This window comes from Hippopotamus amphibius, chromosome 4, assembly GCF_030028045.1.
Source record: "Hippopotamus amphibius kiboko isolate mHipAmp2 chromosome 4, mHipAmp2.hap2, whole genome shotgun sequence".
NCBI lineage: Eukaryota > Metazoa > Chordata > Mammalia > Artiodactyla > Hippopotamidae > Hippopotamus > Hippopotamus amphibius.
The window spans coordinates 66318886-66331896 of NC_080189.1; the positions used below are offsets into that span (position 1 = coordinate 66318886).

At 33.9% G+C, this 13011-nt stretch overlaps 1 long non-coding RNA gene across 2 annotated transcripts in view; it reads right to left on the reverse strand.

Annotated features, from left to right (window-relative positions):
* Positions 1-2067: 2067 nt before the first annotated feature.
* LOC130851728 (uncharacterized) overlaps positions 2068-13011 on the reverse strand; it is a 32553-nt gene continuing 21609 nt past the window's right edge. Inside the window, exons 6-8 of one of the 2 annotated variants that reach the window (XR_009053259.1) lie at positions 12819-12891; positions 4601-4677; positions 2068-2643 (exon numbers count right to left, since the gene is read on the reverse strand). This is a non-coding gene — a long non-coding RNA (uncharacterized LOC130851728). The remainder of the gene's footprint in view (positions 2644-4600; positions 4678-12818; positions 12892-13011) is intronic. The other variant, XR_009053260.1, reaches the window with a different exon arrangement.

Consider the following 13011-nt stretch of genomic DNA (forward strand, 5'->3'; position numbering starts at 1 on the left):
TACAGGTCCCCTGGGGGCCCATTTCCTGGCACATCCTTCACAGCTCTCCTGTTTAGAGATGTAATGTTCATAGCACTTATTAGCAATCTCAGCCCAAACACAATGAATGAAAGATCACAATGGCATGTGCATACTTTCTTATAAATAACCTAAAATAATTTGTTAGGGTGAAGCAGTATAGTTCTCATTCCATTTCACAGTTGTAGCCCTGTTCAACTATTCCTTTTGTTATCATGGAGTTATGAGCTTAGTTAGATGGATTTCTCTATAAGGAGGTAAGAGGACTGAACAGGTGACATCTACTATTTTCAGTCAAGTTTCTGGTTCTGGGAACATGCATCAGGTATGCCTCACCCTTTATAGAAGGTAATTCTGGAAATTCTGGTCTCCTTTGTTCAGTTAGACAGCAGGTGGACCAAAACTACACAGGGCTTCCTGGAATCTCTCTTGAATACTCATCTCTTGTGGTTTTCCTTATGAGAACATCAATGAATTTTGCCATCTACTGGATTTGAGGGAAATTCGCACACTCTCAGAGGCACAAAAAAGTGGTTCTAAAGTTCTAGAACAACAAAATTTTCAAACTAAAAAATTGCCTAACTTGAAAGTTCTTTGTTGCAACAGAAATAAGGATACTTGTCGAGGTTTTGATTTTATTTGTGAAAGATCTTTCAACTATAAGTAGAAATATTGATAAAACTTATACTTTCTGTTAATGCCCAAAGTTAAAATGATGTTCTAGTCTCAAATTAAGCTAAGAAGAGTCAGATAAACAAGAATAATCCTTATTAATTTTGACTATCAAGTTTCCCTAATGCAGGCGCTGCAAATCTTGTTTGTATTCTTCAGAGTAACAGGAATTCCTAATATATACCATATATTCTTTTAAAGGGTGAATATCATATTATTTTGGGCGATGTAGCTGGTTAGAGGTAAAAAAAAACTTTTAAGCTCTTTATTGGAATATAATTGCTTTACATTCATGTACCAGCTTTTGAGGTACACCAAAGTGAATCAGCTGTATTTATACATATATCCCCATATCCCTGCCCTCCCGTGACTCCCTCCCACCCTCCCTGTCCTGGCCCTCTAAAGCATCACCCATCATCGAGTTGATCTCCCTTTGTTATACAGCAACTTCCCACTAGCTATCTGTTTTACAGTTGGTAGTGTATATATGTCTATGCTACTCTCTCACTTTGTCCCAGCTTCCCCTTCGCCCCTCACACCCCCAACCCTATGTCCTCCAGTCCATTCTCTGCATCCTTATTCTTGCCCTGTCACTGGGTTCATCAGTACCATTTTTTTAGATTCCGTATATATGAGTTAGCATACAATATTTGTTTTTCTCTTTCTGGCTTACTTCACTCTGTATGAGAGTCTCTAGGTCTGTCCACCTCATTACATACAGCTCAATTTCATTCTTTTTTATAGCTGAGTAATATTCCATTGTATATATATGCCATATCTTCTTTACCCATTCATCTGTTGATGGGCATTTAGGTTGCTTCCATGTCCTGGCTATTGTAAATAGTGCTGCAATGAACATTATGGTACATGTTTCTTTTTGGATTATGGTTTTCTCTGGGTATATGCCCAGGAGTGGGATTACTGGATCATATGGTAGTTCTATTTTTAGTTTTTTAAGGAACCTCCAAACTGTTTTCCATAGTGGCTGTACCAACTTACATTCCCACCAACAGTGAGTGCAGGAGAGTTCCCTTTTCTCCACACCCTCTCCAACATTTATTGTTTCTAGATTTTTGGATGATGGCCATTCTGACCAGTGTGAGGTGATTAAAGGTAAAAATTTTTGCCCTAAAAAATTAGAAGACAACATAGAAACCAGAGTTGAAGTAACCCACACACAAATAGGACACTTTTCAGGAGGATATTATTCAAAGACAAAAAATAGGAAAGTTTAATCTGTGGCACAGCAATGTTTTTCTGAGGTTTAATTTGTTCCCAGAAGTAGATTTTATTTCAGGAATCTGAAGATGCCAGATAGTCTGTGATAGTATTTATTTCTCAAGAGTTTCATATTGAGAGTATGAATTTTATGTTCATATTTGCAAGGTGACATAGACTAAAAAAGTCAAAATTTACTTTGTATGTTTACTGCACATTGAATCAAAATCTGAATCTTTATTTTTCACTTTTTCCCCAACACATTTTACTTGAGAAACTCAAATGTATTTAAAGACAGATGATTTTTAACTAACAGAGACAAAATATGTCCATCTTGAAGGTCATCAGGCTTGGAGAATTACAGTTCCAGAGGGGGAAATAGTCTTTCTTTTAACATATTGAAATCACTTTCTAAAATTCTGTTTAAAAATCTTGCAGGAAAGAAAACAAATTTCTTCATTTCTGTTCAAGATTTGATAATTTTCTTTTTTTTTTTCATTTTAAATAAAAAACAAAATGGAGATAGAACTTCATGTCACTAACATTGTTGTCAAGTGAATTATCTTATCTTCTTTCTAGTTTCTAATTCCAAAACTAATTGGAATACAGTCAAATAAGGATTTAATAGCTCTGTTTACTTAAGCAGTATTAAGTGGAAAGATGAGGCAATGAGTTGTTGCATTCCCCAGAGAATGTTCTACATAATTCAGCTTCCTTGGAATTTTAATAGGTGACCTATGAAAAGAAAATATATTCCTTAGAAAAATAAACGTAGCAAATACTGGATTAAATGTATTAAGTCAATTTACTTAGGACACGTGAGTAGAAAGGCTGGAATGTTCCAGGGCTTATTTCTTGGCCCTCGTCTCTTTCCTGTCTATGTGTACTCCTTTAGTGATCTCATTCATTCTTGCCGCTTTGAATGTCATCTACGTGCTGAAGACTTCCTAACGTGTAGTTCTAGCCCTGGTGTCTCTCCTGAACTCTTAGACTCTTTTTGATGATAATCTACTTGACATATCCCCATGAGGTCTAGTAGCCTTTCAAACTTTCCATATCCGAAACTTAGCCCTTATATTCTTCCCCAGTCCTCTCAGTCTTGCCCGTCTCACTAAAAAGCACCTCCTTTCTTCCATTTGCTCAAGCAAAAAATAAAAATAAAATGAATTTATCCTTGTCTCTTTTCTTTATTCTATGCCCTTTATCAGCAATGCTCGTCCTTTTTATTGCACATTATACCATGAACCCATTTTACCACTTCTGGTAAATACACTGGTACAAATCCCCATCATCTCTTGCCTGGGTTATTGCAATAGCCTCCTATCTGGAAGTCCCCTGGAAGCCCACTCCCACCTTAGTCTATTCTCAACACAACGGCAGAGTTTGACTCTTGTAAAATGCAATTCCTATCATGTCATGTCTCTGCTTAAAACCCTCCGGTGTCTTTACACCTTGAACCAAAGTTCTTTTGATATCCTACATGGTCCTTTGCTGTGTGGTCCTGATGACTTCTCTGCCCTCATCTACTATGCTGCTTATTTACACTTCTTCAGCCACTCGGGTCCTCCTACTAACAGAGAAGCTTTATGAATGCAGGGAATCTGTCAGTGTGTTCACTGTTGTGTTGCAGTGCCAAGTAGAGTAGCTAATACATAGTAGGTGCTTATTAAATATTTGCTGAATGAATGGCTTAAGTGGAATAACCTGAGAGCTGCATAAGGCACAGATGACCTAACTATTGATTCCCACTCTTCGGAGCCAGTGAAGCTAAAGTTATCCGCTAGCAGTTGAAGCTATTTACCACGTCTCTTCCAGCTGACAATAGGTGAAACCTAACTATGACTTCTAAATGAATACCTTTGTGGAGAAGTATGCACTTACAATGTCAGGAATGTTAAAATTTTAAGATTCTTGTATATTGCACTTGAAATGGTAATACCATCCATGGGGTAAGAAATGAAGGAAGCCCTTGGGAAAATGCTTGTGCTTAAATGATTGGTAAGTCTTTTTATCAGCACCGGCAAGTACAGGTTTAATATTAAGGCTTGCTGAGAACATTAATGGTTAACTGCTCAAAGCTGCATGACAGAAATAGTCTAATTAACAGAAACCTCTATGATATCTGTGTTCATATCCTTGCAGGCAGCGGATAAAGGCTATGCTGTAAACTGGGTAAATTTCTCTGTGAATTTTTGTGAATTGTCAATTGTGACGTGACTTTCAGAACAATATTAAATTACATCTGTCATAGTTGAATTTTAAGAAAACTATCATGTAATCAAGTTTACTGAAGGGTAGTAAAAGCCAAGCTAATTCAAAGGTTTTACAACACAATAGGAATTTTTTTCCATCAGAATAGAATTTTCAGTAAGTTAAAAAGGATTTTCTTTCACCTATATTGTTAGTTGGAAATGAACTCTTCTGCAGCATATCTATTAAATCTTCCAGAATGAACAGCTGGCAAAGGTTATTATTATACTTATTAATGAGGCAATCAAAAAGATGGCAGAGCTGGTTAAAAAGGTCATTTTAAGATTCTGGGTATTAATATACATGATTTTAAAAATGTTGTAATGAGATTCCTGGGTTATTTACACAACTGCTTGCCGTCCTTCAGGACAATTAAGTTATAACCTGCAAGGTTATCTTTTCTACCAGAGGGAAATGATTCACATCCCTGTTGAAGACATACCAGTTAACATGAAACTTCACAGATTCCAGGCTTTAATTAATTGTAAATGGTGAGCCGTACAAGATTATAGTCTTTATCTAGATCAGGACCGTCCAATAGAAATAAAACGTCAGCCACATGTGTAGTTCAGAATTTTCAAGTAGGCACAGTAAAAAGAAAAAAGAGAAAGGACTTTTAATAATAAGCTTGATTTAGCCCAGTATGTCAAGAATATTATCAATTTAGCATGTACCATAGCAAATTATTAAGATATTTTACATTCATTTTTCATACTAAGTCTTCAAAATCTAGTATCCATTTTACAGTTACAGCCACCTCATTCAGATGAGCTACATTTCAAGTGCTCAATAACCACATATGCAGGGTGGCTACCATATTGGACAGTGTAGTTTTAGATGATTAAATAATCACTGGATGGGATTGTTAAACAATGCCTCAGAATGATATTAACAGATCGTTGCTGTACTTCTTTGGCTTTATTTCCAAGTTTGGGGTCACTTTAGTTAACATTTCCTACTGAGAATTTTAGTCTTTGTTGTTAGATCTCAGGACATTCAATAACAAACAGTATCTTTCTATAGCATTACCTCACTTAGTACACTAAATGTGTTTTTAAAAAAGTTACTTTAAAGACATTTCACGTCAATCATATACATTATGTTGCTTAAGCTTTCAGCTAAAGATTCTTTGTTTTAAATTATAATTGAACTATTCTAACAAGATCTATCACTGCACAGATAGTAACTAAGATGTATTGAGGATTACTATGAGCTAGCTACTCTAAATCTTTTTATATTTATTATCTAATTTAATTCTCACAAAAATTCTTTAAGATATTATTAGCATTTTAGAGATGGGGAGGCCAAGAGAGTTTACATTAACTTGCCAAAAGCTCCATGGCTTGTAAGGAGGGACTGGAAATAAGACCCAAGCTTCTTAAACTGTAAAGCCTGAGCTATTAACCAATATGCAATACACAGAGATGACTTCATAACTAACTTTTTCAACCCGTGTTGACTAAATAGCTATACATTTGTTATGTAAATTAAAATTGACTATCTGTCCTACTTTATATGTTTGGCTTGGAAATTTCTCTTCTGATAGACAACAAAAGAGATTAATTCTGATTCTCACTATCATAAAATTCAGTTTTGAAGACCTTTTAGATTGAAATGGAAATAGAAAATTGAAATTGAAATGGATCTAGGAAAAAGCCGATTTCTTTCTCTTTTCTTTTTTCTTTTTTGAAATAATTTTTATTGGAGTATAGTTGATTTACAATGTTGTGTTAGTTTCAGGTTACAGCAAAGTGAATCAGTTATACATATACATATCTCCACTCTTTTTTAGGTTCTTTTCCCATATAGGTCATTACAGAGTACTGAGTAGAGTTCCCTGTGCTGTACAGTTGGTCCCTATTAGTTATCTATTTTATATATAGTAGTGTGTATATCCCAATCCCAATCTCCCAATTTACCCCTCTCCGCCCCCCACCCCCCCAAAAAGCTCTTTTCTTAATGATTTTTAAAAGACATCTTGTTGAGAAAATGTGGCCAAGGAAAATTAATGTCGACTCATAACAGTAGCTTGGTGTTTTTCCCCTTTTCTATCTTTTGGTTCAATTTGTAGAAACTAGGGATTAGCACTGTTTCCTGAATATGTGGTAGGAATTACCTATAAACTTTTCCTTGTCTAGGGCTTTCTAAGAGAGAAAACTTACAATTAGTAATACGATATATTTTGTGGCTATCAGTCTATTCAAGTTGTTTTTTCATCTTTTACTAATTGTGTCACTACATTTTTACATTGTTCATTTAATGTGGTTTTCTGATGTACCGTTAAAATATTATTCACAACAGAATTTGATAAATTTCAATGTCTTTTATATCTTTAGTTATTTCACTTTATTGTGTGTTGTTTGCATTCAACTCTTTTACTGATGATCAATTTTTTCAAATGTATATCTGGTTTACTGATCTTTAAAAAAAACAGCTTTCAGTTTTGTAAATCATATTTCTGTCTTCCATTTGATTTAATGACATTATCTTTATTATTCCCTTGTTTAATTTTTTGCTGTTGTCTGTTTATTCTGTTAATCCTTTTCTATCTTCTTTATTTGAAGGCTTAGATACTTAATATTCATTTTCACTCTCTAGATATGTTTTCAAAACCATACATTTACCTCTCTTCACTGCTGTATTAGCTTTGAATTGTCTCCTAGAATGAGAACTACACATTCTGCTACAGTTCATTATGCTTGCTTAACTTTACTTGCTGTGTTGCTCTGGTATCCTTTATTTTTTTCAAATACTTGTCCCCTCCCAGGGAAAATTTGCTCAGTAACCTGAATTTGATATAGAGCTTATTCATTTCATCCCAGATTCATGTTGAAGCAAAATACTATGGTCCCTTTTAAAAAATATTTGCTTATTTATTTATCTATCTATCTGCATTGGATCTTAGTTGTTGCTCGCGGGAGTCTCTAGTTGTGTGTAGGCTCCAGAGTGCATAGGCTCAGTAGTTGCGACCTTCTTAGACAATTTGGCTATTATATTTACTTAGTTTTCTCAAAGAGTGAGGAACAAAATATCAAGGTTAATAATTGAGAAAAGCTTTAAAAATTAAAATCATGTAAAAGGGATACCTCCTCCCCAAGGACAACAACAGATTATAAATTAAGCTGCCACAAATCTTCACAGAGTTTAATGTTAAATCTCATAATTTTCAACTGCTATTTTAAATAATGAAAGTAAATTTCAAAAATAAAAATCATGTTCAATACAATATTAATTTTGTTCAAAATATCACATTTGTATACATAAAAGATTAGAAAATATATATGAAGATAATGTAAAGTGATTATGCAGAGTAGAATTTTTAAAATATTTCATACTTTTTAAAATTTTCTTCGTTTATGTATTACTTTAGCAAGTAGAAAAGAAACAATATGTGCTAATAAGTAATGCTAATAAAAATTAAAACCAAGCTAAAATCATCCCTCTCAAAAACAAACAAATTTGTACCACAAATTGTCCCTTTAAAATTTTTGTCAAGTGTTTCCATATTTTAAGACTCAAACTACATGTTTCATACCTGAGTCTGGCCTAGAACAGTGAATATTTTCATGTCTGGTAGATATTTATAGGTGGAAAATTAAACTTTATTATTTTCAGAAGTGTTGAGGCAAACCAAAAGTTGGCTCTCTCAGTTAAGAGCTTTGGAAAAAAAATTATGTTAAAAGAAAAAGATTGCAAAAATAATTTCTGTTTATCTGAAATCATGCTATAAAGGACTATGATTTCAGAGAAGGGAAAAAATATCTAGACAGGGAAGCTAAACATGAGAATACTACCAGCTAAATTGCTTAATTTAGACCTGTGTGGCAGGAAATGTCATGGTAAGAGATGATGTGGTCAGATGAAGCAATCTCAGATCAGCCATCACGCCTCAACATTACCCTTAGCACTGGAGTGAATGACTTCTGTTTCTCATATTGGGCTTTAATCATCTGACTAGCAAGAAGGGACTATGGACTGAATTATCTTTAAAGTCCCATCCGTCTCTCAGTTTCTATCTCTGATTCACATTTATTTAATCATGAGGAAATTCGCTACCCAAGATATATGAAGGTATTTATTTACCACCAAAATAATGCAAAACTATTTTATATGCAGATAAAATATCTAAAGAGCAAAAACAAAGCTATAAGACTATTAGAAGACGAATATTTTAAGGTCAGCGTGGAAAGGCCCACTTAAAGAGGAGAAATGTCTAGGTACAACCACAGTAGACTTGGAGAAAATATTTGTAACACATATACAAGACAAGGAGTTAATATGCCTAATATACACAATCATTAAAGAAATAGAAGAAAAGAAACCATGCAATAATATAAATATATAAATAATATGAATGCAAAAGTCATAGCATACCTATAGACAGCCAATAAATATAAGGCAATATGCTTAACTTCACTATTAGCAGGGAAATGCAGATGAAAACCAAATGCAATACAATAGCATACCCATTGGATTTGCAATAATTAAATTAATAGCATTGAATGCTGGTTAGGCTCTGTGGAAATGGATAGTCTTCTACAGTTTTTAGAAGTATAAAATAGGCATAATACACTTGGAGAATACTTTAGAATATCAATCAATTTAAAAAATAGATATATAATTTGATCCATCACTTTTACTTCTTGGAATCTGTTCTTCAGAAAGAGTGCTATTTATATGCAAAGTTATGTATGGAACACTGCAGCTTTAAGTATTCCTTATAAAGCAAAAAGCCTGGATGGAAACACAAAAGGTACACCAGGGTAAGAATAGTACATCAATATAATGTGCTCCAAGACAGCAATTTTTTAATGAAATAAATCTACATGTACTTACCTGAAAGAATAGCCCATGGTAAGTAAATACTGCACGATAAAACCAAAAGGCATACTCTTTGTCTCATGCTGCATATTTATACGTATGTACATGTGTGCATACATGTAGTTGTATGTTTATATGTGTATGTGCTTCAGTCTGGGTGTTTATAATGACGGTGAGATGATGATAGCTAAGACGTACTAGGCCCTTCCCTTGTGCCAGGCACTATCCTGAGCACGATACACGGACTGATGTAACTAATCCTGAGAACTACCTTAGGAGCTAGAGATTAGTATTCTTTTCTAAAGAGATCACAGACAATTTGCCCAAATCACACAGTAGGTGACAGAGCTGGAATTGATTCCAGTAGCTGTTCTCCAGAACCTGCATGTCTTAAATCTTTAATTAAAATTCTCTGAATAGGTCTGGCCTGAAACAGGACTGAAGACCACACAGCCTGATTACTGTTGTCAAGCTCCCAGGATCCCAGGGTTCCTAGCCTCTCTTCTATGAGTCATCCATGAGCAAGAGCTCTTGGGCACTTTTTAAAGGCTTGGGCTCCTTTTCTTCTCCAACAGTAGGTAACTGAATTCTGTCTTTGATCTCTCAACTAGTATCTCTATGGAATGAAATGGAGGGTTAGTGAATTTAAAATATTAAGGTCCTATTATGGAAGAAATAGCTTTGGGGGAAAATACTGTCGCTTGTATGATGAGAAGCTTTTTATTGGTGCCACAATAATATTGATTTAATTCTGAGATTGGTGAGAATATTGATAATTAAGAGTTGAAAGCAATGAGAAGAAATGCTCTGTATTTGCATACAGTTGTACAACAGTGGTGAGCTAGAGATGGACCTAGTCACATGCTTACTGTCCATCATCAAACAATTACATTAACAATCGGTAAAGACCCAGATATAACCTGCTGCTTATATTTTTCTTTGTGAAAGTTTTGAGAAATGAAGTGACTATCAAAAAAATAAAATAAAATAAAATGACACCATCATCAGAATTATGTGGAGATTATCCAGCACTTATTTTAGAAAAACAGAGCAGTGATTTCCAAAGCTAATTCAAACCAGATGCAGTTTAAAACTCAAGGAAAATAGTTTTCCAATGAGAAAAATATTGTCTTTCAGGGAATTTCAGGACAACTTTTAGAATCACTCAGCTGTGCTGCATTTTTATCTCATTCTGTACAACAAATATGTTTCTAAAACCTCTTTTCAAAACAATTATTTTGCCAGTTATACATATGCATTTGCTATATGTAGTTTATCTTTTACCTTTTTCTTCCAGTTTTATTGAGATATAATTGACATACAGTACTGTATAAGTTTAAGGTGTATGGCATAATGATTTGACATACATCATGAAGTGATTACACAAGTTCAGTGAACATCTATCATCTCATATAGATACAAAATAAATAAATAGAAAAAAATTTTTCCTTGTGATGAGAACTCAGGATTTACTGTCTTAACTTTCATATATAACATACAGCAGGGTTAATTATATTTATCATGTTGTACATTACACCCCAAATACTTATTTATCTTATAACTGGAAGTTTGTACCTTTCGACTACCTTCATACAGTTTCCCCTCCTCCCACCCCCTCTGGCAACCGCCTGTTTATTTTCTGTGTCTATGAGTCTGTTTCTGTTTGGTTATGTTTGTTCATTTGTTTTGTTTTTTAGGTTCAATGTATAAGTGAAACCATACAGTATTTGTCTTTTTCTGTCTGACTTATTTCACTTAGCATAATACTCTCTACATTGCTATATATTTTAAATTAAATGTAAATGCTATCCCAGTGCAAGTAATAACTGAATGTTTATTGAACATATTCTATAAACATTCTAGTTACTTGTTATGTATATTTTATGCACAATCTAATTTAACCTTTACAACAATGTGCCTGTGTGTGTGTGTGTGTGTGTGTGTGTGTGTGTGTATTCAGTATATATCATCATTACCATTTTATAGATGGGGAGGTTGAGGAGGTTACTAATTTGCCAAAGGCCATACCACTTATAAATGGAGCATTTGAAAATCAAACCCAGATAGTTTTTTTTTAATGCAAAGTACAGATTTCTAACTACTATACTCAATGCCCATAAGAGTTACAGACATGCAGAGGGCAGGAAACAGGTTTCAAGCATCTTTTCCTCTCTAATTTTATCACTGGAAAACCAACTCTAAAAACGATGCAAAACTATATCTCCTAAACTACCAAGTATTTGGTATATTCATTTGTCTACAAAATTTGATGCACAAAATGGTTTTTCATTCTTCTCTTTAACTTGAAGAATGCCTTTTCTATGTCTTCTAGGGCAGAAGAAAAAACAAATATAACTGCCATATTTTTTAATGACTGTAGGAGAACATTCAATTATTTTACTGGTTGAAACACAGTTAAAATATTCAAATTTGAAACTATTTTTTTACTGAGGTAGAACTTTAAACTTTTTTTTCTATTTCTATTTCATCATGAAACTAAAACTTTCCTAGCAGATAGGCAGAGCACTTTCTGCAGAAATGATTCACTTTTAGTCTTATAATCCCACGTGGGAAAGTTGAAGGCTGTGTAAATTGAAAATCTCTCCTGGTCATCCAAATGACAAAAGAAAGTTAACCTCCTGGTGACCTTTTGAAAGATGTTACCCTTCTCTAAAAAATTAGCTTAATTTGCTTGATATGACAAGGGAAAGAGCCAACTAGTTCTATTGTCATATCAGAAACACTACTTGGCAGAAACCTCTAGAGTTCGTATTAGTGTCCTTCAGTAAAATCCTTCATATTTTAGTACTTATAATTTAAAATGTTTAAATTATCATGAACTTTAAAATAAATGTCACTAATTTTCAACAGGTATTTTAATGTAGAAATTTCTCCCTAAAATGAATTACTCATCAGTTTAAACTGTGTCAGTAACATTAACCAATTGCAGTCACCAATCTTTTGGGCAATTGTTCTCTGTACTGCCTTTTGGAAATTGCAAACAAGCAGAACAAACGAAACAAACAAAAAAACCTTTCTCTTCCTTTGCAAAGTTACTTGATTATAATATTCATTTCTTGACAGTTTAATTCTGACATTGTTCAGTGAGAAGGAAAGCAAGGTTTGTAGACAGAAGCTGCCCCACATAAACTCTGAGAGGAAGAAATCTTGCCAATGCTTACCACACATGTGGAAAACCAGCCCACACCTGCCAGTTGTTTTGGAAATGGAAGATGTGTGTCAGGTCATGCTTCATCTTGAATGTGGCTGGCCTTTTGGACTGGCATCATAAACTCTTCCAAATGTCTCTAGCCATGCAGCTCTGAGAACTTTACTCACTTCATAAATATTTCAGAATGCAATTATAGCAAAATGATTTTTAAAACCACACAAAGCCAGAGCTTATAATTTTTTTAAGGAAAACTTTTTATAATGAAGGACTTAAATCTTATACAAAAGTTGGCTTAAGAGAATAGTGGACCCCTATATTCCCATCACTCAGCAACAACAACTGTTAACCACTTTGCCAATTTCATTTCATCTATCCTTCCCCAACTTTCTTCTGAGTGTACTTCAAGGTAAATCCCAGACACTGTGTTGTTTTATTCATAAGTATTTTACTATATCTCTGAATGAGAATGAGATGCTTTTATCTTTTAACCTCTAATTGTTAAGGAATATATACGTTGCATTTTTGCCATTATTTAAATAATTAAATATTGCACTACTTAATAAAGCCCATAAATGCAAGAGGATAGTAATTTAGACCATTGGAAAGAATGTAGCTGAAAGGGAAGGAATTTTTCCCCCATTTTTCTGCCTTCTCTTTAAGTACTCACCACACTGTTTCCTTTTTGCAGTTTCCTTGGTTCATTAATTAGCTATGCTTTCTGGGTCATTATAAGCTTTGAACTAGAAAAAAAAAAAGGCCAACATTAATGCAATATATTATCCTTAATTATTTGAATGTTTTTGTAATGATAGGTTATAAGGGTGCAAGATTTCAGGTCATAGAAGCAAGTATTTTTCTAC